Source organism: Primulina tabacum, chromosome 16 (genome assembly GCF_025594145.1).
Source record: "Primulina tabacum isolate GXHZ01 chromosome 16, ASM2559414v2, whole genome shotgun sequence".
NCBI lineage: Eukaryota > Viridiplantae > Streptophyta > Magnoliopsida > Lamiales > Gesneriaceae > Primulina > Primulina tabacum.
Window position 1 is genome coordinate 278,550 of NC_134565.1, and position 27,585 is coordinate 306,134.

At 48.8% G+C, this 27,585-nt stretch overlaps 1 pseudogene; it reads left to right on the plus strand.

Moving 5' to 3' along the window:
• Positions 1 to 2,246: 2,246 nt before the first annotated feature.
• Positions 2,247 to 3,050, plus strand: LOC142528964 (ferredoxin-thioredoxin reductase catalytic chain, chloroplastic pseudogene; annotated as a pseudogene).
• Positions 3,051 to 27,585: the final 24,535 nt, after the last annotated feature.

A 27,585-nucleotide genomic window follows, 5' to 3' on the forward strand; every position in this document is an offset into this window, starting at 1 on the left:
TGGGATGACATCTGGTGTGGGGATGTTCCCTTGTCTAGTCAGGTCCTGCTTAGGGGGGATCGGGGTGTCCGTGTTTCTCACTTTCTTTCAGATAGGGCTTGGGATTTTGACCTCCTCTGCTCAGTTGTCCCACCCTCTGTTGCTGAGACTATTACTCTGATCCCTATTGCATCGGGGGAGCCCGATTCGGCTATTTGGGTGCATAGTTCTGACGGTGTTTTTTCGCTGAAATCCGCATGGGAGCTTGTCCGCTTGAGAGACCAAGTTTCTGATATCTTCACTCCTTGCTGGGGCAGTTGGCTGAGGCCTACTATGTCTTTCTTCCTCTGGAGGTTTTGGCATCAATGGCTTCCAGTTGACGATGTGCTCCAGCGTCGTGGTTTCGAGCTGGCGTCTAAATGTCAGTGTTGTGAGATGCCTGAGACATTCACGCACATTTTCATTGATAGCCCTCTTGCCAGGTCTGTATGGCATTACTTTGGGGCTGTTTTTCATGTCCGTATTCCCCTTACCAGTGATTTCAGACTCTTCCTCAGTGCTTGGAAGAGGCATCCGGGGTGGACTCCTAGGAGCCACGTGAAGGAGTTTTTGCCTTTCATTGTTTTATGGTTTCTCTGGACGGCTCGTAACGATGCGAAACACCGTCGCTTGCACATTTCCGCGGAGACTGTTAAGTCTCAGATTTTGTCTTATTTGCGCCTCGCTCACGCTGCGTCTACTGTTAAGCCCATGCACTGGCGGGGTGTTTTGCAGGTTGCGAGGGCTATGGGGATTTTTGTTCAGTTGCGTAGGGCTCGTAAACTGACGATTGTTCGTTGGTTGCGGCCGCCGTTCGGGTGTTTTAAATTGAATGTAGATGGGAGTTCGAGAGGTAGTCCTGGGGCCTCTACTGTTGGTGGGGTTGTTCGTGACTCTTCTGGGCATGTGGTGGTTTCTTTCAGTGAGTTCATTGGAGTTGGGACCAATGTCCGGGCAGAATTATGGGCTATTTGGAGGGGTCTTCTCATTTCTTCTGATCTTCATCTCTTCCCTCTTTGGATTGAGACTGACTCTTGGATTTCCATTCTTTTACTTCGTTCTCGTCGGTGCTGCTGGGATCTTGAACATTTTGTTACTCGGATTCTTTTGTTGATGAGGGGGCGATCTGTTCATTTATCGCATATTTACCGGGAAGGGAATTCTGTGGTGGATGCCTTGGCGGCGAGGGCTCATACTTTTAGGCAGTACACCTTAGAGTTAGGTCCTTCCCTACCTCCAGACATCTCCACCCTTGCTAGATCTGATCATTCTGGGCTTCCATACCTCAGAACCAGATCCTCTTAGCCATTTGCAGCCCCTTCTTCTTTTTTGGATCTCTTTCTTTATGGTCTCTGGCTCTATATCTATTTATATCTATATACATATATATATATATATATATATATTTTATTGCAGGTTAGTGTACTTGGAGGTTGTTTTTCACTTCCGTATGATCTGTGCAAGTGGGTCCAGACAATTGCACATGATGTGTGTATTCTTGTTTGTTCTGAGTGGGTTTCTGCCCTATTTCTGTTGGTGCTTTCCTTTGGCACATTCATGGTTCCTGGAGGGCGTTTACTGCTGGTTCTCCTTGGCCGCCGTATCAGTTATTGCAGAGGTGTTTGCTGGATGTCATGGTGGATTCATGGGGTGCTTTCTAAAGGATCCTCTGCTTCTTATGACATATTGGACACTCCAGGATGATAGCTCCGGGATGAGAGCTTTTGCATGGACTCTGCGATCATCTCGCCATTATCATTTTGTCTTCCTCAGCATGCGGTTCATAGCGCTTCTCCTTTTTGATTAGTTGTTGCCGCTTATTTGGTAGTCTTCTAGGGTTCGTTTTGCTTTTGTAATTCCTTCCCTAGGTTGCTTTGTATTTATGTTTCTACTGCTTTAGCCTTTTTGTGGAGGTTATGGTTTTATCCACCTCCTCTTTTAGGTTTTTTTCCTGTATTCTGTATTTTGTTACTGTTTATTTTGTGGATATATACAGGTAGGGGTCTGCCTAACCCCCCCGCATCCGGCGGTGTTTTCCGGAAAAAAAAAAAAAAAAAAAAAACCCTAAGCCCTAAACCCTAAACCCTAAAAATAAACTTTGATTTAAAAAAAAAACCCTGAACCCTAAACCCTAAACCCTAAACCCCTAAACCCTAAATCCCTAAACCCCTAACCCCCTAACCCCTAACCCCCTAACCCCTAACCCTAAACCCTAAACCCTAAACCGGTGGCGCTCAGTCGTTCATCACCACCAATTTGTTCTCAACGGAAAACGATAAAATAAGAAATCTCGTAAGAATTTATTTAGTACCATTTGATCGATTTTCAGTGGTTACTCGGAGAACGACAAATCGTCAAGGACGAAGAAATTTTCACCATGAAAGCTCTTCAAGCTTCCACCTCTTATAGTGTCGGCTTTGGCGTTTCATCTGTCGATTCTCGCTCAATCCCGTCGCGTCACCGGCACGTTATGTCCGCGAAAGTGGAGCCAACGGAGAAATCAGTTGAAGTTATGAGGAAATTTTCGGAGCAGTATGCTCGGAAGTCTGGAACTTACTTTTGTGTGGACAAGAGCGTCACCTCTGTTGTCATCAAGGGTTTGGCGGAACACAAAGATACATTGGGTGCACCTCTCTGCCCCTGCACTATGATGATAAAGCTGCTGAGGCACAGCAAGGTTTTTGGAACTGTCCTTGTGTTCCTATGAGAGAAAGGAAGGAGTGCCACTGCATGCTTTTTCTCATTCCTGAAAATGATTTTGCGGGCCAGGAGCAGGCCATTTCGCTGGAGGAGATCAAAGAAACAACGGCAAATATGTGAACGTTTAGGCTCGTAACACTTGTTTGTATTGGAACAACCGTCTGTAAATCATCTCTGAAAAGAAATGCGTGTTTTTTTGCTGTTTTTTTTCTTTGAACTCTACTCTTGTTGTATGACCGTTTTGAGTTGGTCTTATTGAGGGAATTCTGTGCAACACTTGGCATGATGCATCTTCCACTAATAAGAACCTACAATTGATGATTATGATCATAGCATTGAAGTTTCAGACAAAAAAAAAAAAAACCCTAAACCCTAAACCCTAAACCCTAAAACTCGCCCCCATGTCGGCGCCGGTTTCCGGCCGGCCACCGGTACGATCAGGTGCGCCTCGGCGAGACGAGGCTGCTGTCCGAATTTCAGGTCCAACGGAGGTCGTTTCTCCGGCCAAATCGACGGTCAAAGCTCCGGAAATTGCCCAGATTCCGTCGCCCGGAATCACACCTGTCTTCGATCATCGTCCGGCGACGATTGTTACACCATTCGAATCGTCTCCTCCAGTCGATCCTCTGGTCCAAAAATCAGCCCAAACGGAGTTCATTTGCATCCCGCAATCGTCCGGCGATGTTCCGTCAGTACTGTTCACCGCGACGCCGAATGTTTCGGCTCCAATTACGGCCAGCTCCGGTCTTGGTTCTCCGATCGAGACCCCGATCCGGAATGCCCAGGACCAGGCGCGTCCATTGGTATCTTCAATTGCTTCATGGGAGTCCGGTGGCGGCGGGAATTTCAAATCTACGAATTTCAGCCCCCAAGTTATATATGCGTTGGCTTCAAAACTCAATTACTCCGGATCGGTTGCTGATTTTTGCAATTCCTCTCTACTACAAACTCATCAAGTCATGGGTAAGATATCTATGCCTTCAATTTCGGAAAATACATCGTCGATCGGAAACGCCCAAAATCAAGTGTTTGGTTCGTTTCCGGCGAACGTTTCCGGTCAATTGCCTCCGTTTCAGCCCGGTTCTTCACCTTTGGTCACCGGTTCCGTGACCCCCTCGTCGTCGCCGGTGGTTGGTGGTGCTCCGGTGGTTGTCTCGCCGTCGCCGGTTTTTGGCGGTCAACCGATGGTCAACTCTTCGGTTTCTTTTGCAAATGCAATTCCGGCTTCTGTTTCCGCTTCCTCAGCAACTCCCTTGGCTTCTTTTAGGGATGTTACTGCTCCTTCTCCAGCCAGACAGAGTTTGGCCGTGTTTGGTGGTTTGGTGGGCGAGATTCCTGAACCGGCCATTGTTGATGGTATACCGGGTATTCTATTCCCGGATCAGGTTATTTCTTCTCTGTCAGTGCCTTTTAAATTTGCGTTGATTGGCCGTGTTACAGGGAACCGGGGTGTTACACCCAATAGTGATATCTTGGCTGCTTTTTCTCGTTTTGGCTTTTTGGCCTCATTTACATTGAAATTTCTTCCCCGAGGATTTCTGGTTCTTATTTTCTCTAGCGATGAAGATTATTTGAAGTTCTGGCCTCAGGACTTAGTTTCTATTGGGTCAGTGTCGATACGCTTTTTCAAATGGACACCGGAGTTTAAATTTGAGGCTGAGTCTTCGATTGCTCCGGTTTGGGTTCGTATTCCTGATCTACCGTTGCATTTATATGACAAGAAGTGTCTTTATCAGATTGGTAAGCTCTTAGGGAACCCTGTTATGGTGGATGAGATCACCGCTGATGGTTCTCGGGGATCTTTTGCCCGTATTTGTGTTGAGATTGATGTGTTGCTTCCTCGTCTGGATGAGATCTGGGTCGGGTGGGGCAGCCACCGGCAGACTTTGGGGGTGGTTTATGAAAAAGTCCCCTATTTTTGCACGGATTGTAAGATGCTAGGTCATTCAGTGCAGCGTTGTTCTCGTTCTGGTTATAAGGCTCTTGGTGGCCGTTCTTTTGCTCAGGGGCAGCGGCCTCCTTCTTCGGGTCAGCCTCAAGGTTTTTCGCCTGGCTCGGTTCCTTCTAGTGGTCCCTGTTCTGGGAGTACTGAGCCAGGATGGGTTCAGCAGAGACGTAGGCGCCGCCAGGCTTCTAGTCAGGTTACTCCACAGTCTCCTATTTCGAGTAATCAGTTTGCGGTTCTTCACTCCATTTCAGGAGATTCCTTTCCAGGTGGTAATTCTGGTGTTGGTTCATCTTCATGCCCATCGTCTTCTTCTCATGTTTTAGAGGCTATTGTTGAGGATGTTCCATTGGTGCCTCAGGTTGTTGTGGCTCCGATGCATTCTCCTCCTGCTATACCTATGGTTGTTACATCAGTTATTGCAGGTGATGCTCAGGGGTCTGGTTCTGGGGCGAGCTCTTCTCTGGTGGATGTTGTTCCAGTGGTAACAGACCCGATGATTGTCTCCACTGTTCCGGCACAGATGGTTGTTCCTACAGCTTCTGGTCCCATTACTTCGTTACACATCGACCTTGGGAATGGTTCTCGAGTGGTTGATTTGGATCTTCCTCCTACTACTTCCTGTCAGTCCTTGCCATTACCAGGTCGCACGCGCTCACAGCAGCGTCGGTTTTACAGATCTCAGAAGAGTCAGGCGGGGTTACCCTATGGGCGACCGCCTGATTCAGGTTGATATGATTTTCTGATGGGCGTTCACTGCAGAGTTCTCCTTGCCCATCAGTGATATTAGTTTGTCTGATGTATTCCGGGGCGCCCGATGTTTTTATTTCTGTGTTTTGCTTTATTCTGGGTTGCCCTGTTGTAGTATGTCGTTACTTTTGTTATGATGTTATGCTTGTTTAGCCTTTTTCTGCGGAGGTCTTGGCCTAGTCCCCCTCCCATCAGGCTTTCTTTGTACTGCTCTTTTGTTGTATATAAATAATATTTTCTTTAAAAAAAAAAAAAAAAACCCTAAACCCTAAACCCTAAACCCTAAACCCTAAACAAAATTTTTTCTCTCATTTGTGAATAGTGTCAAAAAAGCCCCAATTTCGCCCTAAAAATCGCCCCCATATCGGCGCCGGTTTCCGGCCGGCCACCGGTACGATCAGGTGCGCCTCGGCGAGACGAGGCTGCTGTCCGAATTTCAGGTCCAACGGAGGTCGTTTCTCCGGCCAAATCGACGGTCAAAGCTCCGGAAATTGCGCAGATTCCGTTGCCCGGAATCACACCTGTCTTCGATCATCGTCCGGCGACGATTGTTACACCATTCGAATCGTCTCCTCCAGTCGATCCTCTGGTCCAAAAATCAGCCCAAACGGAGTTCATTTGCATCCCGCAATCGTCCGGCGATGTTCCGTCAGTACTGTTCACCGCGACGCCGAATGTTTCGGCTCCGATTACGGCCAGCTCCGGTCTTGGTTCTCCGATCAAGACCCCGATCCGGAATGTCCAGGACCAGGCGCGTCCATTGGTATCTTCAATTGCTTCATCAAAGTCCGGTGGCGGCGGGAATTTCAAATCTACGAATTTCAGCCCCCAAGTTATATATGCGTTGGCTTCAAAACTCAATTACTCCGGATCGGTTGCTGATTTCTGCAATTCCTCTCTACTACAAACTCATCAAGTCATGGGTAAGATATCTATGCCTTCAATTTCGGAAAATACATCGTCGATCGGAAACGCCCAAAATCAAGTGTTTGGTTCGTTTCCGGCGAACGTTTCCGGTCAATTGCCTCCGTTTCAGCCCGGTTCTTCACCTTTGGTCACCGGTTCCGTGACCCCCTCGTCGTCGCCGGTGGTTGGTGGTGCTCCGGTGGTTGTCTCGCCGTCGCCGGTTTTTGGCGGTCAACCGATGGTCAACTCTTCGGTTTCTTTTGCAAATGCAATTCCGGCTTCTGTTTCCGCTTCCTCAGCAACTCCCTTGGCTTCTTTTAGGGATGTTACTGCTCCTTCTCCAGCCAGACAGAGTTTTGCCGGGTTTGGTGGTTTGGTGGGCGAGATTCCTGAACCGGCCATTGTTGATGGTATACCGGGTATTCTATTCCCGGATCAGGTTATTTCTTCTCTGTCAGTGCCTTTTAAATTTGCGTTGATTGGCCGTGTTACAGGGAACCGGGGTGTTACACCCAATAGTGATATCTTGGCTGCTTTTTCTCGTTTTGGCTTTTTGGCCTCATTTACATTGAAATTTCTTCCCCGAGGATTTCTGGTTCTTATTTTCTCTAGCGAGGAAGATTATTTGAAGTTCTGGCCTCAGGACTTAGTTTCTATTGGGTCAGTGTCGATACGCTTTTTCAAATGGACACCGGAGTTTAAATTTGAGGCTGAGTCTTCGATTGCTCCGGTTTGGGTTCGTATTCCTGATCTACCGTTGCATTTATATGACAAGAAGTGTCTTTATCAGATTGGTAAGCTCTTAGGGAACCCTGTTATGGTGGATGAGATCACCGCTGATGGTTCTCGGGGATCTTTTGCCCGTATTTGTGTTGAGATTGATGTGTTGCTTCCTCGTCTGGATGAGATCTGGGTCGGGTGGGGCAGCCACCGGCAGACTTTGGGGGTGGTTTATGAAAAAGTCCCCTATTTTTGCACGGATTGTAAGATGCTAGGTCATTCAGTGCAGCGTTGTTCTCGTTCTGGTTATAAGGCTCTTGGTGGCCGTTCTTTTGCTCAGGGGCAGCCGCCTCCTTCTTCGGGTCAGCCTCAAGGTTTTCCGCCTGGCTCGGTTCCTTCTAGTGGTCCTGGTTTTGGGAGTACTGAGCCAGGATGGGTTCAGCAAAGACGTAGGCGCCGCCAGGCTTCTAGTCAGGTTACTCCACAGTCTCCTATTTCGAGTAATCAGTTTGCGGTTCTTCACTCTATTTCAGGAGATTCCTTTCCAGGTGGTAATTCTTGTGTTGGTTCATCTTCATGCCCATCGTCTTCTTCTCATGTTTTAGAGGCTATTGTTGAGGATGTTCCATTGGTGCCTCAGGTTGTTGTGGCTCCGATGCATTCTCCTCCTGCTATACCTATGGTTGTTACATCAGTTATTGCAGGTGATGCTCAGGGGTCAGGTTCTGGGGCAAGCACTTCTCTGGTGGATGTTGTTCCAGTGGTAACAGACCCGATGATTGTCTCCACTGTTCCGGCACAGATGGTTGTTCCTACAGCTTCTGGTCCCATTACTTCGTTACACATCGACCTTGGGAATGGTTCTCGAGTGGCTGATTTGGATCTTCCTCCTACTACTTCCTGTCAGTCCTTGCCATTACCAGGTCGCACGCGCTCACAGCAGCGTCGGTTTTACAGATCTCAGAAGAGTCAGGCGGGGTTACCCTATGGGCGACCGCCTGATTCAGGTTGATATGATTTTCTGATGGGCGTTCACTGCAGAGTTCTCCTTGCCCATCAGTGTTATTAGTTTGTCGGATGTATTCCGGGGCGCCCGATGTTTTTATTTCTGTGTTTTGCTTTATTCTGGGTTGCCCTGTTGTAGTATGTCGTTACTTTTGTTATGATGTTATGCTTGTTTAGCCTTTTCTGCGGAGGTCTTGGCCTAGTCCCCCTCCCATCAGGCTTTCTTTGTACTGCTCTTTTGTTGTATATAAATAAAATTTTCTTTAAAAAAAAAAAAAAAAAAAAAACCCTAAACCCTTAACCCTAAACCCTAAACCAAAACCAGACCCTTTTGCCCCCAAAAAATTTTCTCTGAAAAAACACACAGTAAAAGGTGAGAAAAAACACACTAAACCCGTCACTATTCACGCCTACACGCTGCCATGCCGCCGCCACCGGATCCCGGCCGGCCAACCACCCCACCTGAACCGCCTCCTCACGGCGACAACCCTGTCCAAGTTTCAGTCCAAATGAAGTCCGGTAACCCCTCTAATTTCCCGATCGAAATCTCGCCATTTCCGTCCAAAATCGCGTCGTCGCCGTGCACTGTTCCTCCCGGCGCCAACTACCCACCATCTTACTCGCCTCGAGCAGACGGTTCCATTGGTACCAGCCCCACTATCAATAACTCAGTATTTTCACCGGAATCTTCGTCACAAGTTGCGCCAGCACTGTTCCCCGCGGCGGCGAGTTCTTCTCCGCTTCGTCCGGCCGATACTGTTCCGGCTTATTTCTTCGATTCCTCTTTAGGCTATAATCGTCCAGTCATGGGTCGAGTTTTGCCACCTTCAATTTCAGGTTTCCGACCACCGGTCGGAAACCCCCAATTTCTAGGTCAAAATCGATTTTCCTCCCCTTCTTTGGTTCAATCGACCCCTCTTATGCTCGGTTCTAGTGGATTGAAGACCGGTTCTATGACCTCCTCGCCGTCGCCGATCTTCGGTACATCTCCGGTGGTCAACTCGCCGGTCAACTCGCCGGTCAACAACTCAGGTTCGGCTTCTAAATCTGATTCTCGGGCGACTAAGACGTTTCCGGTGTCATTTAGGGATGCTCTGGCTCCTACTTCACCTCGCTCGGGGAGGAATGGCTTTGGAGATGTAGTGAATGCTATGGATGAAATGCCCCTGCCGACTCTTAAGGATGGGAAACCGGGTATTTTATTCCCGGATGAGGTAATGTCTTCTCTGACTGAACCTTTTAAGTTTTCTTTAGTTGGGAAGATTTCTGGTAATAGATCCTTAGTCCCTAACTCGAGTATTTCTGCGGCATTTGCTCGTTTGGGATTGAAGCGATCTTTTGATTTGAGATTCTTGCCTCGGGGTTTTCCGATCCTGTCACTTCAGTGTGAGGAGGATTATGCGCTCTTTTGGACGCGTGGGCAGATGATGGTTGGACCTCTCGGGATCCGTTTTTCCAAATGGACCCCGGAATTTAATCTTCAGGAAGAATCTCCCATTGCCCCGGTTTGGGTGCGTTTCCCGGGTTTGCCCATTCACCTGTTTAACAAGAAAAGCCTTTTTGCCCTTGCCAAGATTTTGGGCAACCCGGTGAAAATGGATGACTTTACTGCTAACTCCTCTCGGAGCGCTTTTGCTCGTGTCTGTGTGGAGTTGAATGTGTTGGAACCACCCGTTAAGCAAATTTGGGTGGGCTGGGGTGATCATACTCAGGAGATTGATGTTGTCTATGAGAAAATCCCTGGGTATTGCTTGGATTGCAAAATGTTGGGTCATTCGACAGAAGTTTGCTATTCACATGGGAAAAATCCAAAACCTGCTCGATCCAAGCCTACTAATCGAGACCCTCCTCAGCCACAGGCCCCTCCTGCTCCGGCACCTCCTCAGGGTGCTGTTCCTGTCATTGTCCCGGGACCACAGCCCCAGCTTCATGTCAATGGCCATGGTCCCCGACGTAGACAGAGGCGGAGGCCTGTTCGTCAGGCTCTCCCGAGGGATGATCCTCTTGCTTCGAACTCTTTTGGAGTTCTTTCCCATTTGCAGGAGACAGAGGTAGGATCTGAGGAGCTTGGATTAGGTGTTCCTGATCCCTCTGTCGTTTTGAGTTCTCATCAGGAGGCCCCTATTTCTGACCGTCCTGAGGTCACGGTGGCTGAGGACGATGAGAGTGTTCCTTTTGTGGACTGCGTGGATGACCTTGGATCTCCATGCCCGGACGTGGTGCCTGTGTTTGCCTCCACGGAGGTATGTATTGAAAATCATAGCAGTCACTCGGTCCCATCTTTTCCTGCATCCCCTGCTGATGCCACTTCTATGCTGGACGAGTTGATTGCTCGACAGGGACCCCCTATTCTTGAGATGATTCCCAGTCACATGTCGGCTGATGATCCTGATCAGGATTTTGATCGACATTCTGTGTCTGGGGTTAGCTGTGGGTCTGAGTGTAGTATTCTGGACACTGACATGTCCAATCCCAGAAAAAGACCACAGGATGATGGTCGGCGATCGCGTAAAAAGCGATCGGATCCTTCTTCCACCCGTTCCCCATGAATTGCTTAATCTGGAATATCCGGGGACTTCGAGGTTCGGAGTCCCAGCAGAGGCTTCATGCCTTTGTGAAGGAGAAACAGATTAAGGTTTTGGCTGTTTTGGAGCCCATGATTGATCTGGATCCGAGATTCATGACTCGCCGTTTGGGGTTTTCTGGAGTCATCTCTAATCTCTCCGGTCATATCTGGGTTTTTTTTTGCTGCTGATATGAGGGCGGAGTGTGTTTTTGATCATGCTCAGTTCCTTCACATCAAAGTCTCTGCCTCTTTCTTGCCGACAGAGATATTTTGTTCTTTTGTCTATGCTAGATGTGATTATGTTCAGCGTAGGGAGCTTTGGGCTTCTTTGCTTTTGGTTAAGCCTGTTTTGGGTCCCTGGCTGGTTGGGGGCGACTTTAATGTCGTTAGGGATGCGTCTGAGTGTTTGGGCTCCCGTGGTGGTAGGTTGCTACCCATGGAGGAGTTCAACACTTTTATTCTTGATTCTGGCCTGATCGATGCTGGTTTTGAGGGGTCTTCGTTCACTTGGACGAATAAGACCATTTGGAAGCGGTTGGACAGGGTCTTGGTTTCTGTTGATTGGGGAGATCATTTCAGCTCGATTCGGGTTGAACATCTCGCTCGTACTGTCTCGGATCACTGTCCGCTTTTGGTTACCGCTCCTGTTTTTGCCCGTGGGCCGAGCTCGTTTCGCTTCCAGCGTATGTGGGTTAGGCACCATGGTTTTTTGCAGACTGTGAGGCTTAATTGGAATCTGCCTTGCAGTCTGAGCGGCATGCCTCGGCTTTTTGCCAAGATGAAGCGTCTCAAGCATCACCTCCGGTGGTGGAATCGGGATGTTTTTGGTAACATCTTTGATAGACTCACTGAGGCCGAGAGGGCTGTTCGTTCAGCCGAGGCTGTGTGTGAGGCCGACCCTTCTGACGTGAATTGGACTTCGTTGTCCGATCGCAATGAGGATCTGGCCCGTATCACCGCCATGGAGGCGGATTTTTGGAAACAGAAAGCGGCTTGCCATTGGCTTGAGGATGGTGAGCGGAACACCAGACTCTTCCATAATATGGTGAGGAAAAAGCGCGTTGCGAATAAAATTTTCCGCATATGGGAGAATGGGGTCTGCCTGACGTCTCAGGATTTGATTCAGCAGTCAGGAGCCTTGTTTTTCCAGGATCTTCTTACCGGGGAGCCCTCTGCGCTCGATTGCCCTGATTTTTCGGGTTTTCCCTCGGTTATCTCTGACGTGGAGAATGATGATTTTGCTGCGATTCCCTCTTTGGAGGAGGTCTGCGCGACCGTCTTCTCCATTCACCCTGATAGCGTTGCTGGCCCTGATGGATTTTCTTCGGCGTTCTTTCAGCATTGCTGGGAGATTGTCCATCAGGATGTTTTTGGTGCTGTTCTTGATTTTTTTTCAGGGATCTCTTATGCCTCAGGGTTTTACCGCCACCACGATCACTCTAATTCCCAAAGTCGAGGGTGCACGCGCCTGGTCGGACTTCCGTCCGATCAGTCTGTGCAATGTCACGAACAAAATCATCTCGAAGCTGTTGTACTCTCGGTTGAGGGATGTGGTGGAGAGACTTGTTTCCCCGAATCAGAGTGGCTTCGTTCCGGGTCGGATGATCTCTGATAATATTCTTCTTGCCCAGGAGCTCACTCACAGCATTACTCTCCCCACTCGTGGTGGTAATGTCATCTTGAAGTTGGATATGGCCAAGGCCTATGATAGGGTCCAGTGGTCTTTCCTGTTTGATGTTTTGAGACATTTTGGTTTTTCTGAGCGTGTTGTGGCTTTGGTCTCGGCCTGTATTTCCCATTGTCATTTCTCCGTGAACATTAATGGCTCTCTATCGGGGTTTTTTGGTTCCACCAGAGGCCTCCAGCAGGGCGATCCATTGTCTCCCCTTCTTTTCATTTTGGGGGCGGAGTATCTTTCTCGTGGCCTTGACCGACTCTACCTGCAGCATCCTGCGATTAGGTATCGGTCTGATTGTGATATTTTGATTTTCCACCTGGCTTACGCTGATGATGTCATTATTTTTTCCAGTGGTGGGTCTCGTGGTATGCAGCGCCTTGTTGATTTTCTGCATCACTACGAGAATTGTTCGGGGCAGCGTGTGAATGCTGCTAAGAGCTCTTTGATTTTGCCTCCGAGGTGCTCTGGGCGCCTCCGCTCCCGGCTTTTGCGAATCACCGGGTTCGCTGAGGGTCATCTGCCCATCAAGTACCTCGGAGTTCCCCTTTATCGGGGTAATCGCACGTGCTCCCTTTTTGAGCCCCTCCTACAGTCTGTTCGTAGGAAGTTAGAGGGTTGGGAGATTCGGACCCTCTCCCCGGGTAGCCGTATGACCCTGATACGTAGCGTGCTCCTCTCCATGCCGATTTATCTATTTCAGGTGGTTCAGCCACCTCTGGCTGTCATGGAGAAGCTTGAGCGAGCCTTCAATGCCTTCCTCTGGGGGTCGAGGCCCTTGGAAAGGAAGTGGCACTGGGCCCGGTGGTCCCGGGCTTGCCTCCCCGTGCTTGAGGGGGGCCTTGGATTCCGCAGATTGAAAGATCTCGTGGAATGTTTCTCTATAAAATTATGATTCAGATTTCGGCAGGGCTCCTCTCTATGGGCGAGATTCCTTTTCCGGAAGTATTGCCGGCTGGATGCTCCTGCCTGTGTCCCCGCCCGTGCTTCTATTTCCCCCATTTGGCGTCGTCTCCTCAGGATCCGCCCTCGCGCGGAGCCTGGCATTCGTTGGCGTGTTGGTCTCGGAGATGTTTCCTTTTGGGATGACACTTGGTTTGGGGACGTTCCTTTGTCCTCCCGGTGTGTGGTCCGCGGGGGCCGTGATGTTCGGGTCTCTCATTTTCTGTCTGAGGGGTCCTGGGATTTTGATCGCCTTTGTGCGGTTGTTGCTCCTTCGGTTGCCGAGGAGATTGTTTTGATTCCTGTTCTTTCGGGAGACCCTGATATGGCACGATGGATCCATAGCTCCGATGATGCTTTCTCTGTGAGATCTGCTTGGGAGTTGATTCGTCAGCGTGCTCCGTCTTCAGATATTTTCCGCCCGTGTTGGGGCAGTTGGTTGAGGCCTACCATGTCGTTCTTCCTTTGGAGATTCTGGCATCAGTGGCTCCCAGTTGATGAGGTGCTTCAGCGCCGGGGTTTTGCATTAGCCTCGAGATGTCAGTGTTGTGATATGGCTGAGACATTCACACACATTTTTATTCGTAGCCCGGTTGCTCGGTCTGTCTGGCACTTCTTTGGTGCCGTGTTTCGGGTTCGTATTCCCGACACTGAGGATTTCAGTTTGTTCCTCAGTGCGTGGAAGAGAGATTTGGTCTGGTCCCGGGGGGGCCATGTGCGGGAGTTTCTCCCCTGCATCGTTCTGTGGTTCCTCTGGACTGCGCGGAACGATGCTAAGCACCGTCATCTCCCTGTTTCTGGGGAGACGGTGAAGTATCAGATTTTGTATTACCTGCGTCTTGCCCACTCTGCGCGTACTGTCAAGCCCAGACATTGGCTGGGTGTGTTTCATGTGGCGAGATTGCTGGGTATTTCGGTTGTTCTCCGCAGATTCCATAGGACGGCGATTGTTCGCTGGCTGCGACCGCCGTCCGGGTGTTTCAAGCTTAATGTGGATGGGAGCTCGCGTGGTACATCTGGGGACTCCTCTGCTGGTGGCGTTGTTCGGGATGATTCCGGGAGGGTTGTGCTCTCATTCAGCGAGTTCATCGGAGCTGGGTCTTCTCTCCGGGCTGAGCTTTGGGCGGTTTGGAGGGGTCTTCTCCTTTGTTCTGATCATTCTTTTTTCCCTCTTTGGATCGAGCTTGATTCTCTGATTTCTATTCAGCTCATTCGTTCCCGTCGATGTTGCTGGGGTCTTGATCACATGGTATCCAGGATTCTGGTCCTTTTGAGGGGGCGGTCTGTTCATATTTCGCATATATTCCGGGAGGGTAATTCGGTGGCTGATGCATTGGCGGCGAGGGCCCATACCCTTAGGCACTTTACCTTAGAGTTAGGTCCCTCCCTCCCTAGGCACATTTCCATACTTGTACGTTCGGATACCTCCGGACTCCCCTACCTGAGATATAGATGTTCTTAGCTGTTTGCAGCCCTTTCCTTCACTTGGATCCATTTCTTCGATATATCTATATGTATATCTTTATTTTTTCTTTGCAGGTACTGTTCTGTTGGGGGTTTCTCTTTTTCCCCGGTTTGCCAGTCTGGTGTGAGTGGGCACAGACACTCGCACACTACATGTTTGGTCTCCTCGGGATTGTGTGGGCTCTTGCACTATCCCTATTGGTGTTTTTCTTGGCCCTCTCATATTCACTGGAGCGCTATCTCTATTTGTGCTTCTCTTTGGTCTATTTCTGGTCCCTGGCGGGCGTTTACTGCAGGCTCTCCTTGCCCGCCGTATCAGTTCTTTTACAGGAATTTACTGGATGTCGTGGTGGTTCCAGGGATTATTTCCGGACGATCCTCTTCATTGTTATGATACCTTCGTCAGATTCATACTTCAGATGCTGGATCTTTTTTGTTCTGGCTGGATTGCGATCTTCATTTTGCCTTTTATCGTCATTGTACAGTGATTTCCTGGCCAGCTCTTATTTTGACTGCCGGGATTCATACAGTTATCCGGTCTCAGATTAGAGTCGTTTTGACAGATTGGATTCTTCAGGGTGATGGCTCGGAGATGAGAGTTTCTTCTTGGATACCGCACTCATCTCCCAGTTATCATTTGGTCTTCCTCGCCGTGTTGACTCTTAGCGCTGCTCGTATTTGATTAGTTTTTGGCGCACTTTTGGTCGTAGTCTAGGGTTTTTTTGCTTTTGTATTTAGGTCCCTAGGCTACTTTGCATTTATGTTTCTACTGCTTTAGCCTTTTTGAGGAGGTCTTGGTATAGTCCCCCTCCTCTTTTAGGTTTTCTTTCTGCTGTTACTTTTTATTTTGTGGATATATACAGGTAGGGGTCTGCCTAACCCCCCCGCATCCGGCGGTGTTTTCCGGAAAAAAAAAAAAAAAAAAAAAAAACCCTAAACCCTAAACCCTAAACCCTAAACCAACCCCATTTTGCCCCAAAATTTTTTCTCTCATTTGTGAATAGTGTCAAAAAAGCCCCAATTTCGCCCTAAAAATCGCCCCCATGTCGGCGCCGGTTTCCGGCCGGCCACCGGTACGATCAGGTGCGCCTCGGCGAGACGAGGCTGCTGTCCGAATTTCAGGTCCAACGGAGGTCGTTTCTCCGGCCAAATCGACGGTCAAAGCTCCGGAAATTGCGCAGATTCCGTCGCCCGGAATCACACCTGTCTTCGATCATTGTCCGGTGACGATTGTTACACCATTCGAATCGTCTCCTCCAGTCGATCCTCTGGTCCAAAAATCAGCCCAAACGGAGTTCATTTGCATCCCGCAATCGTCCGGCGATGTTCCGTCAGTACTGTTCACCGCGACGCCGAATGTTTCGGCTCCGATTACGGCCAGCTCCGGTCTTGGTTCTCCGATCAAGACCCCGATCCGGAATGCCCAGGACCAGGCGCGTCCATTGGTATCTTCAATTGCTTCATCGGAGTCCGGTGGCGGCGGGAATTTCAAATCTACGAATTTCAGCCCCCAAGTTATATATGCGTTGGCTTCAAAACTCAATTACTCCGGATCGGTTGCTGATTTTTGCAATTCCTCTCTACTACAAACTCATCAAGTCATGGGTAAGATATCTATGCCTTCAATTTCGGAAAATACTTCGTCGATCGGAAACGCCCAAAATCAAGTGTTTGGTTCGTTTCCGGCGAACGTTTCCGGTCAATTGCCTCCGTTTCAGCCCGGTTCTTCACCTTTGGTCACCGGTTCCGTGATCCCCTCGTCGTCGCCGGTGGTTGGTGGTGCTCCGGTGGTTGTCTCGCCGTCGCCGGTTTTTGGCGGTCAACCGATGGTCAACTCGTCGGTTTCTTTTGCAAATGCAATTCCGGCTTCTGTTTCCGCTTCCTCAGCAACTCCCTTGGCTTCTTTTAGGGATGTTACTGCTCCTTCTCCAGCCAGACAGAGTTTTGCCGGGTTTGGTGGTTTGGTGGGCGAGATTCCTGAACCGGCCATTGTTGATGGTATACCGGGTATTCTATTCCCGGATCAGGTTATTTCTTCTCTGTCAGTGCCTTTTAAATTTGCGTTGATTGGCCGTGTTACAGGGAACCGGGGTGTTACACCCAATAGTGATATCTTGGCTGCTTTTTCTCGTTTTGGCTTTTTGGCCTCATTTACATTGAAATTTCTTCCCCGAGGATTTCTGGTTCTTATTTTCTCTAGCGAGGAAGATTATTTGAAGTTCTAGCCTCAGGACTTAGTTTCTATTGGGTCAGTGTCGATACGCTTTTTCAAATGGACACCGGAGTTTAAATTTGAGGCTGAGTCTTCGATTGCTCCGGTTTGGGTTCGTATTCCTGATCTACCGTTGCATTTATATGACAAGAAGTGTCTTTATCAGATTGGTAAGCTCTTAGAGAACCCTGTTATGGTGGATGAGATCACCGCTGATGGTTCTCGGGGATCTTTTGCCCGTATTTGTGTTGAGATTGATGTGTTGCTTCCTCGTCTGGATGAGATCTGGGTCGGGTGGGGCAGCCACCGGCAGACTTTGGGGGTGGTTTATGAAAAAGTCCCCTATTTTTGCACGGATTGTAAGATGCTAGGTCATTCAGTGCAGCGTTGTTCTCGTTCTGGTTATAAGGCTCTTGGTGGCCGTTCTTTTGCTCAGGGGCAGCGGCCTCCTTCTTCGGGTCAGCCTCAAGGTTTTCCGCCTGGCTCGGTTCCTTCTAGTGGTCCTGGTTCTGGGAGTACTGAGTCAGGATGGGTTCAGCAGAGACGTAGGCGCCGCCAGGCTTCTAGTCAGGTTACTCCACAGTCTCCTATTTCGAGTAATCAGTTTGCGGTTCTTCACTCCATTTCAGGAGATTCCTTTCCAGGTGGTAATTCTGGTGTTGGTTCATCTTCATGCCCATCGTCTTCTTCTCATGTTTTAGAGGCTATTGTTGAGGATGTTCCATTGGTGCCTCAGGTTGTTGTGGCTCCGATGCATTCTCCTCCTGCTATACCTATGGTTGTTACATCAGTTATTGCAGGTGATGCTCAGGGGTCTGGTTCTGGGGCGAGCTCTTCTCTGGTGGATGTTGTTCCAGTGGTTACAGACCCGATGATTGTCTCCACTGTTCCGGCACAGATGGTTGTTCCTACAGCTTCTGGTCCCATTACTTCGTTACACATCGACCTTGGGAATGGTTCTCGAGTGGCTGATTTGGATCTTCCTCCTACTACTTCCTGTCAGTCCTTGCCATTACCAGGTCGCACGCGCTCACAGCAGCGTCGGTTTTACAGATCTCAGAAGAGTCAGGCGGGGTTACCCTATGGGCGACCGCCTGATTCAGGTTGATATGATTTTCTGATGGGCGTTCACTGCAGAGTTCTCCTTGCCCATCAGTGTTATTAGTTTGTCTGATGTATTCCGGGGCGCCCGATGTTTTTATTTCTGTGTTTTGCTTTATTCTGGGTTGCCCTGTTGTAGTATGTCGTTACTTTTGTTATGATGTTATGCTTGTTTAGCCTTTTTCTGCGGAGGTCTTGGCCTAGTCCCCCTCCCATCAGGCTTTCTTTGTACTGCTCTTTTGTTGTATATAAATAAAATTTTCTTTAAAAAAAAAAAAAAAAACCCTAAACCCCAAACCCTAAACCCTAAAAAACCAAACCATTCGCCCCTAAAAAATTTTCTCTACAGTGAATAGTGTCCAAAAAAAAGTCAAAAATCGCCTAACATTCGCCCCTATGTCGGCGCCGGTTTCCGGCCGGCCAATAGTACCATCGGATGCGCCTCGGCAAGACGAGGTTACTGTGAAAATTTCAAGTCAATCGGAGCACGTTTGCTCGGCCAATTGCACGATCAAATGTCCGAAATTTGCGCAATTTCCGGCGAAATCTGTCGCGCCGGTAACCGTGCATCGTCCGGTATCGAGTGATATACCGTTGGAACCGTCTTCACTAGTCGGTCCTCGTGTCCAACTTTCAGGTCAATCGGAGTCTGTTTGCTTCCCCAAATCGACCGGCAAAGTCCCGACGGCACTGTTCACCGCGTCGCCGTCCACTTCTTCATCGATTACGGCCGTTTCTGGTGATGGTTTTCCGATCAAGACCCAGATCCGGAATTCCCATGATAAGGCGCTTCCAATGAGTCAAGGCCCGTTACCAACAACGTCCGGTGGTGAACGGAATTTCAGATCTACGTTTGGCACCATTCAAACCCTAGGTGCGCCGGTTTCGTCTTCCAATTACTCCGGCTTAGGTGCTCCGATTATCAATTACTCTTTACCGTATACTTTACAAGTCATGGGTAACTCCATGGTGCAATCAATTTCAGCAAATGTTGGTGCAATCAAAAACGCCCAAATTCATGGGTTTCAAGCGAGTTCGTCGCCGAGTTCTACCCGGTTCAACACGTTTTCGGCCGTTTCAGGTGGTTTAGTGGCCGGTTCCTGTCCCTCCTCATCGTCACCGGCCTTTAGCTTTGCTCCGGTTGGAAACTCACCGGTGAAAGCGGTCGAGTCTCCGAGTCAACTCAACCGCGTTGACTCGGCAGTAGCGCCTTTGTGTACTGCTGCTCCGGTAAGTGCTGTGCGTTCTACAGTTCGTTTGCCTTCTCGGCTTAAACTGCCCGCTCATGCGGAACTGTTAGGTACTATCATGCATAATGGTGTCGAAATACCTTTTGGGTTCTTTAAGTCGAGTGGATCACCTATGTCGCCGGTCGGTTCCTCTCTTTTGGGTACCGGTTCTGTGCTCCCATCGTCGTCTCTGGTCGGTAGTGATGTTCAGGTGGTCACCTCGCCATATTTGGCCGGGGGTCAACCGGAGGTCAAACCTACATGTTCTTCTGCTCCTGATGTTTCGGCCACTGTTCCGCCTTCACCAGTCCCTCCTTTGGCTTCATTTCGAGATATCACTGCTCTTCCTCCAGCCAAACAGAGCTTTGCAGGGTTTGGTGACATGCTGGGTGGGCCTGCGGAGCCGACTCTTGTGGATGGTATTCCGGGTATTCTCTTCCCGGATCAGGTTATTTCTTCCCTGTCAGTGCCTTTTAAATTTTCGTTGATTGGCCGTGTTACAGGGAACCGGGGTGTTACACCCAATAGTGCTATCATGACTGCTTTTTCCCATTTTGGCTTCATGGGCTCGTTTACCGTGAAATTTCTTCCCCGAGGCTTTTTGGTTATTATTTTTTCTGTTGAGGAAGATTTTCTTAAATTATGGTCTCAAAATTTGTTTCTATCAGGACAGTTTCGATTCGTTTTTCTAAATGGACACCAGAGTTTAAATTTGAGGCCGAGTCTTCGATTACTCCGGTTTGGGTTCGGATTCTTGATTTACCTCTGCATTTATATGACAAGCAGTGTCTTTATCAGATTGGTAAGATTTTAGGGAACCCTCTTATGGTGGATGAGATTACAGCTGATGGTTCTCGAGGCTCTTTTGCCCGCATTTGCGTTGAGATTGATGTGTTGCAACCTCGTCCGGATCATATCTGGGTGGGGTGGGGCAGTCACAGACAGACTTTGGGGGTGGTCTATGAAAAAGTCCCCTATTTTTGTACGGAGTGCCATATGTTAGGCCATTCTGTGCAGCGCTGTTCTAGTTCTGGTTTTAGGTCTTTTGGCAGCCGTTCCAAAGATCAGGGAAAGCGTCCTCATACTTCTTCGGCTGATCCAGGGTCTTCGGGTCAGCCTCACAGTGTTCCGCATGACTCGGTTCCTTCTAGTGGTGCTGGTTCTTGGAGTACTGAGCCAGGATGGATTCAGCAGCGACGTCGGCGTCGCCAGGCTTCTAGTCAGGTTACTCCTCTGGCTTCACCTTCGAGTAACCAGTTCGAGGTTCTTCACTCTATTACAGGAGATTCCTTCCCAGGTGTTGATTCTGGTGTTGGTTCATCTTCATGCCCATCGTCCTCTTCTCATTCTTTAGAGGCTATTGTTGAGGATATTCCATTGGTGCCTCAGGTTGTGGTGGCTACCATGCCTACTCCTCAGGACATTTCAGTGGTTGTTACTTCCGTTATTGCAGGTGGTGCTCAGGGGTCTAGTTCTGGGTCGAGCTCTTCTCCGGTTGATGTTGTTCCAGTGGTGATAGACCCGATGATTGTTTCCACTGCTCCGTCACAGATGGTTGTTACTACAGCTTCTGGTCCCATTACTCCGTTACAGATTGACCTTGGGAGTGGTTCTCGAGAGGCTGATTTGGCTCTTCCTCCTACTACTGCATGTCAGTCCTTGCCACTACCCGGTCGCACGCGCTCACAGCAGCGCCGGTTTTACAGGACTCAGAAGAGTCAGGCGGGGTTACCTTATGGGCGACCGCCTGATTCAGCTTGATATGCTTTGAGGTGGGCGTTCACTGCAGAGTTCTCCTTGCCCACCCTTTGTTTTATTTTGATTGATGTATTCTGGGGCAACCTCTGGTTTGTTTGCGTTTTGTTCTGTTGTATTTCGGGTTGCCCTGTTGTAGTATGTCGTTATTTTTGTTTTGATGTTGTGATTGTATAGCCTTTTGCGGAGGTCTTGACACAGTCTCCCTCCCATTAGGTTTTATTTGTACTGCTCTTTGTTGTATAAAAATAAACTTTGATTTAAAAAAAAAAAAAAAAAAAAAAAAAACCCTGAACCCTAAACCATTGTTATGATACCTTCGTCAGATTCATACTTCAAATGCTGGATCTTTTTTGTTCTGGCTGGATTGCGATCTTCATTTTGCCTTTTATCGTCATTGTACAGTGATTTCCTGGCCAGCTCTTATTTTGACTACCGGGATTCATACAGTTATCCGGTCTCAGATTAGAGTCGTTTTGACAGATTGGATTCTTCAGGGTGATGGCTCAGAGATGAGAGTTTCTTCTTGGATACCGCACTCATCTCCCAGTTATCATTTGGTCTTCCTCGCCGTGTTGACTCTTAGCGCTGCTCGTATTTGATTAGTTTTTGGCGCACTTTTGGTCGTAGTCTAGGGTTTTTTTGCTTTTGTATTTAGGTCCCTAGGCTACTTTGCATTTATGTTTCTACTGCTTTAGCCTTTTTGAGGAGGTCTTGGTATAGTCCCCCTCCTCTTTTAGGTTTTCTTTCTGCTGTTACTTTTTATTTTGTGGATATATACAGGTAGGGGTCTGCCTAACCCCCCCGCATCCGGCGGTGTTTTCCGGAAAAAAAAAAAAAAAAAAACCCTAAACCCTAAACCCTAAACCCTAAACCCTAAACCCTAAACCAACCCCATTTTGCCCCAAAATTTTTTCTCTCATTTGTGAATAGTGTCAAAAAAGCCCCAATTTCGCCCTAAAAATTGCCCCCATGTCGACGCCGGTTTCCGGCTGGCCACTGGTACGATCAGGTTCGCCTCGGCGAGACGAGGCTGCTGTCCGAATTTCAGGTCCAACGGAGGTCGTTTCTCCGGCCAAATCGAAGGTCAAAGCTCCGGAAATTGCGCAGATTCAGTCGCCCGGAATCACACCTGTCTTCGATCATCGTCCGGCGACGATTGTTACACCATTCGAATCGTCTCCTCCAGTCGATCCTCTGGTCCAAAAATCAGCCCAAACGGAGTTCATTTGCATCCCGCAATCGTCCGGCGATGTTCCGTCAGTACTGTTCACCGCGACGCCGAATGTTTCGGCACCGATTACGGCCAGCTCCAGTCTTGGTTCTCCGATCAAGACCCCGATCCGGAATGCCCAGGACCAGGCGCGTCCATTGGTATCTTCAATTGCTTCATCGGAGTCCGGTGGCGGCGGGAATTTCAAATCTACGAATTTCAGCCCCCAAGTTATATATGCGTTGGCTTCAAAACTCAATTACTCCGGATCGGTTGCTGATTTTTGCAATTCCTCTCTACTACAAACTCATCAAGTCATGGGTAAGATATCTATGCCTTCAATTTCGGAAAATACTTCGTCGATCGGAAACGCCCAAAATCAAGTGTTTGGTTCGTTTCCGGCGAACGTTTCCGGTCAATTGCCTCCGTTTCAGCCCGGTTCTTCACCTTTGGTCACCGGTTCCGTGATCCCCTCGTCGTCGCCGGTGGTTGGTGGTGCTCCGGTGGTTGTCTCGCCGTCGCCGGTTTTTGGCGGTCAACCGATGGTCAACTCGTCGGTTTCTTTTGCAAATGCAATTCCGGCTTCTGTTTCCGCTTCCTCAGCAACTCCCTTGGCTTCTTTTAGGGATGTTACTGCTCCTTCTCCAGCCAGACAGAGTTTTGCCGGGTTTGGTGGTTTGGTGGGCGAGATTCCTGAACCGGCCATTGTTGATGGTATACCGGGTATTCTATTCCCGGATCAGGTTATTTCTTCTCTGTCAGTGCCTTTTAAATTTGCGTTGATTGGCCGTGTTACAGGGAACCGGGGTGTTACACCCAATAGTGATATCTTGGCTGCTTTTTCTCGTTTTGGCTTTTTGGCCTCATTTACATTGAAATTTCTTCCCCGAGGATTTCTGGTTCTTATTTTCTCTAGCGAGGAAGATTATTTGAAGTTCTGGCCTCAGGACTTAGTTTCTATTGGGTCAGTGTCGATACGCTTTTTCAAATGGACACCGGAGTTTAAATTTGAGGATGAGTCTTCGATTGCTCCGGTTTGGGTTCGTATTCCTGATCTACCGTTGCATTTATATGACAAGAAGTGTCTTTATCAGATTGGTAAACTCTTAGGGAACCCTGTTATGGTGGATGAGATCACCGCTGATGGTTCTCGGGGATCTTTTGCCCGTATTTGTGTTGAGATTGATGTGTTGCTTCCTCGTCTGGATGAGATCTGGGTCGGGTGGGGCAGCCACCGGCAGACTTTGGGGGTGGTTTATGAAAAAGTCCTCTATTTTTGCACGGATTGTAAGATGCTAGGTCATTCAGTGCAGCGTTGTTCTCGTTCTGGTTATAAGGCTCTTGGTGGCCGTTCTTTTGCTCAGGGGCAGCGGCCTCCTTCTTCGGGTCAGCCTCAAGGTTTTCCGCCTGGCTCGGTTCCTTCTAGTGGTCCTGGTTCTGGGAGTACTGAGCCAGGATGGGTTCAGCAGAGACGTAGGCGCCGCCAGGCTTCTAGTCAGGTTACTCCACAGTCTCCTATTTCGAGTAATCAGTTTGCGGTTCTTCACTCCATTTCAGGAGATTCCTTTCCAGGTGGTAATTCTGGTGTTGGTTCATCTTCATGCCCATCGTCTTCTTCTCATGTTTTAGAGGCTATTGTTGAGGATGTTCCATTGGTGCCTCAGGTTGTTGTGGCTCCGATGCATTCTCCTCCTGCTATACCTATGGTTGTTACATCAGTTATTGCAGGTGATGCTCAGGGGTCTGGTTCTGGGGCGAGCTCTTCTCTGGTGGATGTTGTTCCAGTGGTTACAGACCCGATGATTGTCTCCACTGTTCCGGCACAGATGGTTGTTCCTACAGCTTCTGGTCCCATTACTTCGTTACACATCGACCTTGGGAATGGTTCTCGAGTGGCTGATTTGGATCTTCCTCCTACTACTTCCTGTCAGTCCTTGCCATTACCAGGTCGCACGCGCTCACAGCAGCGTCGGTTTTACAGATCTCAGAAGAGTCAGGCGGGGTTACCCTATGGGCGACCGCCTGATTCAGGTTGATATGATTTTCTGATGGGCGTTCACTGCAGAGTTCTCCTTGCCCATCAGTGTTATTAGTTTGTCTGATGTATTCCGGGGCGCCCGATGTTTTTATTTCTGTGTTTTGCTTTATTCTGGGTTGCCCTGTTGTAGTATGTCGTTACTTTTGTTATGATGTTATGCTTGTTTAGCCTTTTTCTGCGGAGGTCTTGGCCTAGTCCCCCTCCCATCAGGCTTTCTTTGTACTGCTCTTTTGTTGTATATAAATAAAATTTTCTTTAAAAAAAAAAAAAAAAAACCCTAAACCCCAAACCCTAAACCCTAAAAAACCAAACCATTCGCCCCTAAAAAATTTTCTCTACAGTGAATAGTGTCCAAAAAAAAGTCAAAAATCGCCTAACATTCGCCCCTATGTCGGCGCCGGTTTCCGGCCGGCCAATAGTACCATCGGATGCGCCTCGGCAAGACGAGGTTACTGTGAAAATTTCAAGTCAATCGGAGCACGTTTGCTCGGCCAATTGCACGATCAAATGTCCGAAATTTGCGCAATTTCCGGCGAAATCTGTCGCGCCGGTAACCGTGCATCGTCCGGTATCGAGTGATATACCGTTGGAACCGTCTTCACTAGTCGGTCCTCGTGTCCAACTTTCAGGTCAATCGGAGTCTGTTTGCTTCCCCAAATCGACCGGCAAAGTCCCGACGGCACTGTTCACCGCGTCGCCGTCCACTTCTTCATCGATTACGGCCGTTTCTGGTGATGGTTTTCCGATCAAGACCCAGATCCGGAATTCCCATGATAAGGCGCTTCCAATGAGTCAAGGCCCGTTACCAACAACGTCCGGTGGTGAACGGAATTTCAGATCTACGTTTGGCACCATTCAAACCCTAGGTGCGCCGGTTTCGTCTTCCAATTACTCCGGCTTAGGTGCTCCGATTATCAATTACTCTTTACCGTATACTTTACAAGTCATGGGTAACTCCATGGTGCAATCAATTTCAGCAAATGTTGGTGCAATCAAAAACGCCCAAATTCATGGGTTTCAAGCGAGTTCGTCGCCGAGTTCTACCCGGTTCAACACGTTTTCGGCCGTTTCAGGTGGTTTAGTGGCCGGTTCCTGTCCCTCCTCATCGTCACCGGCCTTTAGCTTTGCTCCGGTTGGAAACTCACCGGTGAAAGCGGTCGAGTCTCCGAGTCAACTCAACCGTGTTGACTCGGCAGTAGCGCCTTTGTGTACTGCTGCTCCGGTAAGTGCTGTGCGTTCTACAGTTCGTTTGCCTTCTCGGCTTAAACTGCCCGCTCATGCGGAACTGTTAGGTACTATCATGCATAATGGTGTCGAAATACCTTTTGGGTTCTTTAAGTCGAGTGGATCACCTATGTCGCCGGTCGGTTCCTCTCTTTTGGGTACCGGTTCTGTGCTCCCATCGTCGTCTCTGGTCGGTAGTGATGTTCAGGTGGTCACCTCGCCATATTTGGCCGGGGGTCAACCGGAGGTCAAACCTACATGTTCTTCTGCTCCTGATGTTTCGGCCACTGTTCCGCCTTCACCAGTCCCTCCTTTGGCTTCATTTCGAGATATCACTGCTCTTCCTCCAGCCAAACAGAGCTTTGCAGGGTTTGGTGACATGCTGGGTGGGCCTGCGGAGCCGACTCTTGTGGATGGTATTCCGGGTATTCTCTTCCCGGATCAGGTTATTTCTTCCCTGTCAGTGCCTTTTAAATTTTCGTTGATTGGCCGTGTTACAGGGAACCGGGGTGTTACACCCAATAGTGCTATCATGACTGCTTTTTCCCATTTTGGCTTCATGGGCTCGTTTACCGTGAAATTTCTTCCCCGAGGCTTTTTGGTTATTATTTTTTCTGTTGAGGAAGATTTTCTTAAATTATGGTCTCAAAATTTGTTTCTATCGGGACAGTTTCGATTCGTTTTTCTAAATGGACACCAGAGTTTAAATTTGAGGCCGAGTCTTCGATTACTCCGGTTTGGGTTCGGATTCTTGATTTACCTCTGCATTTATATGACAAGCAGTGTCTTTATCAAATTGGTAAGATTTTAGGGAACCCTCTTATGGTGGATGAGATTACAGCTGATGGTTCTCGAGGCTCTTTTGCCCGCATTTGCGTTGAGATTGATGTGTTGCAACCTCGTCCGGATCATATCTGGGTGGGGTGGGGCAGTCACAGACAGACTTTGGGGGTGGTCTATGAAAAAGTCCCCTATTTTTGTACGGAGTGCCATATGTTAGGCCATTCTGTGCAGCGCTGTTCTAGTTCTGGTTTTAGGTCTTTTGGCAGCCGTTCCAAAGATCAGGGAAAGCGTCCTCATACTTCTTCGGCTGATCCAGGGTCTTCGGGTCAGCCTCACAGTGTTCCGCATGACTCGGTTCCTTCTAGTGGTGCTGGTTCTTGGAGTACTGAGCCAGGATGGATTCAGCAGCGACGTCGGCGTCGCCAGGCTTCTAGTCAGGTTACTCCTCTGGCTTCACCTTCGAGTAACCAGTTCGAGGTTCTTCACTCTATTACAGGAGATTCCTTCCCAGGTGTTGATTCTGGTGTTGGTTCATCTTCATGCCCATCGTCCTCTTCTCATTCTTTAGAGGCTATTGTTGAGGATATTCCATTGGTGCCTCAGGTTGTGGTGGCTACCATGCCTACTCCTCAGGACATTTCAGTGGTTGTTACTTCCGTTATTGCAGGTGGTGCTCAGGGGTCTAGTTCTGGGTCGAGCTCTACTCCGGTTGATGTTGTTCCAGTGGTGATAGACCCGATGATTGTTTCCACTGCTCCGTCACAGATGGTTGTTACTACAGCTTCTGGTCCCATTACTCCGTTACAGATTGACCTTGGGAGTGGTTCTCGAGAGGCTGATTTGGCTCTTCCTCCTACTACTGCATGTCAGTCCTTGCCACTACCCGGTCGCACGCGCTCACAGCAGCGCCGATTTTACAGGACTCAGAAGAGTCAGGCGGGGTTACCTTATGGGCGACCGCCTGATTCAGGTTGATATGCTTTGAGGTGGGCGTTCACTGCAGAGTTCTCCTTGCCCACCCTTTGTTTTATTTTGATTGATGTATTCTGGGGCAACCTCTGGTTTGTTTGCTTTTTGTTCTGTTGTATTTCGGGTTGCTCTGTTGTAGTATGTCGTTATTTTTGTTTTGATGTTGTGATTGTATAGCCTTTTGCGGAGGTCTTGACACAGTCTTCCTCCCATTAGGTTTTATTTGTACTGCTCTTTGTTGTATAAAAATAAACTTTGATTTAAAAAAAAAAAAAAAAAAAAAAAAAAAAACCCTAAACATTAAACCCTGAACCCTGAACCCTCGACCCTGGACCCTCGACCCTCGACCCTAGACCCTCGACCCTAGACC